Source organism: Urocitellus parryii, chromosome 1 (assembly GCF_045843805.1).
Source record: "Urocitellus parryii isolate mUroPar1 chromosome 1, mUroPar1.hap1, whole genome shotgun sequence".
NCBI classification, from domain to species: domain Eukaryota; kingdom Metazoa; phylum Chordata; class Mammalia; order Rodentia; family Sciuridae; genus Urocitellus; species Urocitellus parryii.
The window spans coordinates 133,968,438-133,975,099 of NC_135531.1; positions in this window are offsets into that span (position 1 = coordinate 133,968,438).

A 6,662-nucleotide genomic window follows, 5' to 3' on the forward strand; every position below is an offset into this window, starting at 1 on the left:
CTGTCAATCAACCACAACTGCCACCACAACCACCATTGCTGTCTCTGATTCCGCAGCCGCCAGCCTAAGATCACCTGGAGGACTTCTTTTTGGGCTGCTGCAGAAGTCACTGACATTCCGGAAGGTCTCTTCCCTGGGCATGGCCTCAGGTACCTCAGAGGTGAATTCCTTTGCTATCTCTGAGGTAGCTGCTGCTGAACTGGAAGTCTCCTGTCAATCAACCATTGCCACCACCTCAACCACCACTGCTGTCTCTGATTCTGCTGCCTCCAGCCTAAGATCACCTGGAGGACTTCTTTCAGGACTCCCACGGAAATCACTGAGGTTCCCGAATGTCTCATCCCTGGGAAGGCCTCAGGTACCTTGGAGGTGAATTCCTTTGCTACCTCCCAGGTAGCTGCTGCTGAAAGGGAAGTCTCCTGTCAGTGAACCGCTACTTGCACTGCTAACTCCATTGCTGTCTCTGATTCCACTGCCACCAGCCTAACATCACCTGGAGGAATTCTTTCTGGGCTGTTGCAGAAGTCACTGCCATGCTGGAGGTCTCCTCTCTGGGCAAGGCCTCAGTTACCTCTGAGGTGAATTCCTTTGCTACCTCCCAGGTAGCTGCTGCTGAACCAGAAGTCTCCTGTCAATCAACCGCAACCGCAACTGCAACCGCCATTGCTGTCTCTGATTAGGCTGCCTCCAGCCTAAGATCACCTGGAGGACTTCTTTCTGGACTACCACAGAAGTCACTGAAGTTCCCGAAGGTCTGGTCCCTGGGCAAGGCCTCAGGTACCTCGGAGGTGAATTCCTTTGCTACCTCCCAGGTAGCTGCTGCTGAAAGGGAAGTCTCCTGTCAGTGAACCACCACTTGCACTGCTAACTCCATTGCTGCCTCTGATTCTGCTGCTGCCAGCCTAACATCACCTGGAGGAATTCTTTCTGGGCTGCTGCAGAAGTCACTGCCGTGCTGGAGTTCTCCTCTCTGGGCAAGGCCTCAGTTACCTCTGAGGTGAATTCCTTTGCTACCTCCCAGGTAGCTGCTGCTGAACCAGATGTCTCCTGTCAATCAACCGCTGCCAGCACCTCAACCGCCATTGCTGTCTGTGATTCGGGGGCTGCAAGCCTCAGATCACCTGCAGGACTTTTTTCTGGACTACCGCAGAAGTCACTGACATTCCCAAAGGTCTCTTCCCTGGGCAAGGCCTCAGGTACCTTGGAGGTGAATTCCTTTGCTACCTCAGAGGTAGTTGCTGCTGAACCGGAAGTCTCCTGTCAATCAACCACCATGGCAACCGCCATTGCTGTCTCTGATTCCGCTGCCGCCAGCCTAAGATCACCTGGAGGACTTCTTAGAGGACTACAACAGAAGTCACTGACATTCCCGAAGGTCTCTTCCCTGTGTAAGGCCTCAGGTACTTCGGGGGTGAATTTCTTTGCTACCTCTGAGGTAGCTGCTGCTGAACTGGAAGTCGCCTGTCAGTCAACTGCCACTTGCACTGCTAACTCCATTGCTGCCTGGAATTCCGCTGGTACCAGCCTAACATCACCTGGAGGAATTCTTTCTGGGTTGCTGCAGAAGTCACTGCCCTGCTGGAGGTCTCCTCTCTGGGCAAGGCCTCAGTTACCTCTGAGGTGAATTCCTTTGCTACCTCCCAGGTAGCTGCTGCTGAACCAGAAGTCTCCTGTCAATCAACCGCTGCCAGCACCTCAACAGCCATTGCTGTCCCTGATCCGCTGCCGCCAGCCTAAGATCACCTGGGGGACTTCTTTCTGGAGAACTGCAGATGTCACTGACATTCCGGAAGGTCTCTTCCCTGGGCAAGGCCTCAGGTACCTCGGAGGTGAATTCCTTTGCTACCTCCCAGGTAGCTGCTGCTGAACCAGAAGTACCTGTCAATCAACCGATGCCAGCACCTCAACTGCCATTGCTGTCTGTGATTCGGTGGCTGCAAGCCTAAGATCACCTGCAGGACTTCTTTCTGGACTACCGCAGAAGTCACTGACATTCCCGAAGGTCTCTTCCCTGGGCAAGGCCTCAGGTACCTCGGAGGTGAATTCCTTTGCTACCTCCCAGGTAGCTGCTGCTGAACTGGAAGTCTCCTGTCAGTCAACCGCCACTTGCACTGCTAACTCCATTGCTGCCTCTGATTCTGCTGCCGCCAGCCTAACATCACCTGGAGGACTTCTTTCTGGGCTGCTGCAGAAGTCACTGCCATGCTGGAGGTCTACTCTCTGGGCAAGGCCTCAGTTACCTCTGAGGTGAATTCCTTTGCTACCTCCCAGGTAGCTGCTGCTGAACCAGAAGTCTCCTATCAAACATCTGCTGCCAGCACCTCAACCACCACTGCTGTCTCTGATTCGGGGGCCGCCAGCCTAAGATCACCTGGAGGACTTCTTTCAGGACTACCACAGAAGTGACTGAGGTTCCCCAAGGTCTCATCCCTGGGAAGGCCTCAGGTACCTCGGAGGTGAATTCCTTTGCTACCTCCCAGGTAGCTGCTTCTGAACTGGAAGTCTCCTGTCAGTCAGCCGCCACTTGCACTGCTAACTCCATTGCTGCCTCTGACCTCTGCCGCCAGCCTTAGATCCTATGGAGGTCTTCTTTCTGGATGCTACTGCCACAGAAGGAATCCACTGCCTTGGATGCAACTGAAGCCTACTCTGCTGCTGAACCTGGAGATCACCTAGATACAATGCCCCTTCCGTTGCTATTGTAGCTACTGCTGCAACCACCACTACTGCTGACTCCCTGCCAGCAACCACCACCACTACCGCTCCTATCATAACCTAGAGGACTACTTCGAGGGAGACTTAAGGTTTGGTTGCATGTGGCTGCACCCATTTGGGGACACCAGTCAGTGCGGGGGCCTGGGTGCCAGCAGGTTTACCACCACAAGAGCCTCTGTCTGGGGACTCCTGCTGGGACATTCAGGTCCACTGTGGGGGTGCCAGAAGGTTTGGAGGACCCTGGATCTTCCTGGTTAGAGTGCTGGTGGCCATTGTCTTGCTGCTGCTGCATCTCAGAGTTGCTCCTTTGCATGAGTGTATCCCTGGTGGTCTCTCAGCAAGTATGAGCAGCATTGAGATCTTGCTACTGCAGCGTGGCCAATCCTGAGGAATCTGAAGCTCAGATTGGTGGGATAGAGGCTGGGTTTGCAAGGGCTGGTCTGGGTTTGGTGATCCCAAGAGATGTCAGAGATAGGGCTGAGAAACTGATTAACACTGACAGTTCAACTTTACAGCATGATTTGTTTTATTTTATTTTATTTTTTAATTCACTAATCTCTCTACCATATTTGGAACAGCTTGTTTTTTATGCATCAGTGTGTGGAGGACAATGATATATGAATTTTGTTTTGCATTTTTGTTGTACTCTTATGGCTTTATTTTTTTCCTCTTTGTTTGTATTCTTCCTTTATGTTCTCTATTTTCTTGGAATTTCTTTCTCCAACCAACAGTCAATCTCTATGGGTTATTATTCCACACTTCCTGTGAATTTTTACTTCTAGCTTCTATCTTCCTCCCTCGTGAATATTGCATACTACACTACCTTTGTTCTCTCATTCACCATTTTAAATCATAAATTGTTTTAGCGAATATTTTGTTTATACTATAGATAGTCATTGAACTAATTATTTTTGGTTCTATGTGAGAAAGCAGTAGATGTCTTAGTGGGAGTTATTAGGTTTAAGGGAGTTATTAGGTTATAAGGTTAAGTTATTGTGTTCATTGGGTCCTGTTGATATTGGTCTTACCAGTAAAAGCAAAGCACCGGAAACCTTTAGGGACACTATAGGTCTACAGGGTAGAATTTATCTTGACTTAGATCCATACTTTTAGGTAGGAAAGAACACTAACAACATGAAAAAACAAGGGAACAAAGCACCCCAAACAAACCAAGATGCTTCAACAACAGAAGCCACTGATAACACAGTAGAAGAAATGTCTAAGAAGGAGTTCAGACTATATATGGTTAAACTGATATGTGAAGTACAGTATAAGGAGAGAAATGAAAGAAAAATACTGGATTTGAAATACCACTTCAATAAAGAGTTAAAAAATAAAAATCATCAAAATGAAGGAATCAGTAAACCAAATTATAAATTCAATTGAAAGCATCACCAACAGATTAGATCACTTGGAAGACAGAACCACAGACAATGAAGACAAAATATATAACCTTGATAGTAGAGTTGAACATGTGGAGAAGATGGTAAGAAACCATGAACATATCATCCAAGAATTATGGTATAACATGAAAAGGCCAAATTTAAGAGTTATCAGAATAGATAAAGGAGCAGAGACATAAACCAAAGGAATCCAAAATCTTTCAATGATATAATAGCAGAAAAATTTTCAAACCTAAAGAATGGAGTGGAAGATCAAATACAAGAGGCTTACAGGACCCCAAATGTACAAAATTACAGCAGACCCACACCAAGACACGTTATAATGAAAATGACTAACACAGAGAATAAAGATAAAATCCCAAAGGTTTTGAGAAAAATATCAAATTACAGATCCAAACTGATTTCTCAGCCCACATCTTCAAAGCTAGGAGGTCCTGGAATAATATATTTCAAGCTCTGAAAGAAAATGGATGCTAACCAAGAATTTTATATTTAGAAAAATTTTCAAATTTGAAAACAAAATTAAAACATTCCATGATAAATTAAAAGAATTCACAACTAGAAAGTGTACACTACATCATAGCATTCTCAACAGAATATTCCTTGAGGATAAAGGGGTGGGGGGAGTGAAAACCAGCAAAGGGAGGATCTACAGTAAAGTGACATTCAACCAAATGAGAAACTAAGACAAATCAAAAATCAGAAATAAATCAAAATGACGGGGAATACAAATTACATCTCCAAAATAACCTTGAATGTTAATAACCTAAAGTCATCAATCAAATGACACAAATTGGCAGATTGGATTAAAATGGAAGATCCAACAATGTGCTGTCTTCAAGAGACCTCATGGGCAAAGACATCCACAGGCTGAAGGTGAAAGGATGGGAAAAAATTTACCATTCATATGGATTGCATAAACAAGTAGGGTTCTCCACTCTCATTTCAGATAAAGTAGATTCAAACCAAAGTTAATCAGAAGAGGAAAAGAAGGGAAGTATATATAAGAAGAATATAACAATTATAAATATTTATGCCCCAAACAGTGGAGCATCCATGTACATCAAACAAACCCTTCTTAATTTCAAGAGTCAAACAGACCAAAATACAATAGTATTTGATGATTTTAACAATCCTCTCTCACTACTGGACAGATCTTCCAAACAAAACCTAAAAGAAAATTATAGAACTAAATAATACAATCAATAACTTAGACTTAACAGACACATATAGAATATTTTGTCCATCAATGAGCAAATATACTTTCTTCTCAGCAACACATGGCTCTTTCTCTAAAACAGATCATATCTTATGCCACAAACAACTCTTAGTAAATACAAAAAAGCAGAGCTAATGCCTTGCATTCTAATAGACCACAATGGAAGGAAAATAGAAATCAATGATAAAATTTTAAAAAAAGAAGCTACTGTAACAAATGGAGACTAAATAATACATAATTGAATGATGAGTGGATAGTAGAAGATATCAAGGATAAAATAAAAAAAACTTAGAGGTAAGTGAGAACACTGATACAACATATCAAAATCTTTGGGACACTCTGAAGGTAGTACTAAGAGGAAAGTTTATTGCATTGAGTGCATTCATTAAAAGAATAAAAACCCAACAAATAAATGGCCTAACACTACATCTCAAAGCCTTAGAAAAAGAAGAACAAATCAATACCAAAAGCAGAAGACAGGAAATAATTAAAATCAGAGCTGAAATTAATGGCACTGAAACAAATAAACAAACAAAAAACAATTGAAAAAAATGACAAAACAAAAAGTTGGTTCTTTGAAAAGCTAAATAAAATAGATAAACTCTGTCATGCTAATGAACACAAAAAGAGAGAAAATTCAAATTACTAAAATACAAGATGAAAGAAATATCACAATGAACATGTCTGAAATACAGAAAAAATTGGAAACTTGCAAATTTATACTCTAGTAAAATAAAGACATTGACAAATTTCTAGACACATATGACCTACTCAAACTGAATGAGGAGGTCATACATGATTTAAATAGATCAATTTCAAGTAATTAAATAGAAAATGCCATCAAAAGCCTACCAACCAAGAAAACTCAGGACCAGATGGATTCTCAGCCAAATTCTTCAAGACTTTCAAAGAATTAACACCAATACTCCTCAAAGTACTCCATGAAATTTCCACAAAACAGAAAAGGGGGGAACCCTTCCAAACTCATTCTGTGAGGTTAATATCACCCTGACACCAAAACCAGATAAAGAGCCATCAAGGAAAGAAAACTTCAGACCAAATATCCCTGATGAATATATATGCAAAAATTCTCAATAAAGTCCTGGCAAGTCACAAACAAAAACATATTAAAAAGATAGTGCACCATGATCAAGTGCGATTCATCCCAGAGATGCAGGATTGGTTCAACATATAAAAATATAAACATAATACATCATATTAATTGATGTAATAGAATTAAAATTAATAGACTCAAAAACAAGAATCATATGATCATCTTGACAGATGCAGAAAAAGCATTTGACAAAATTCAGCACACCTTCATG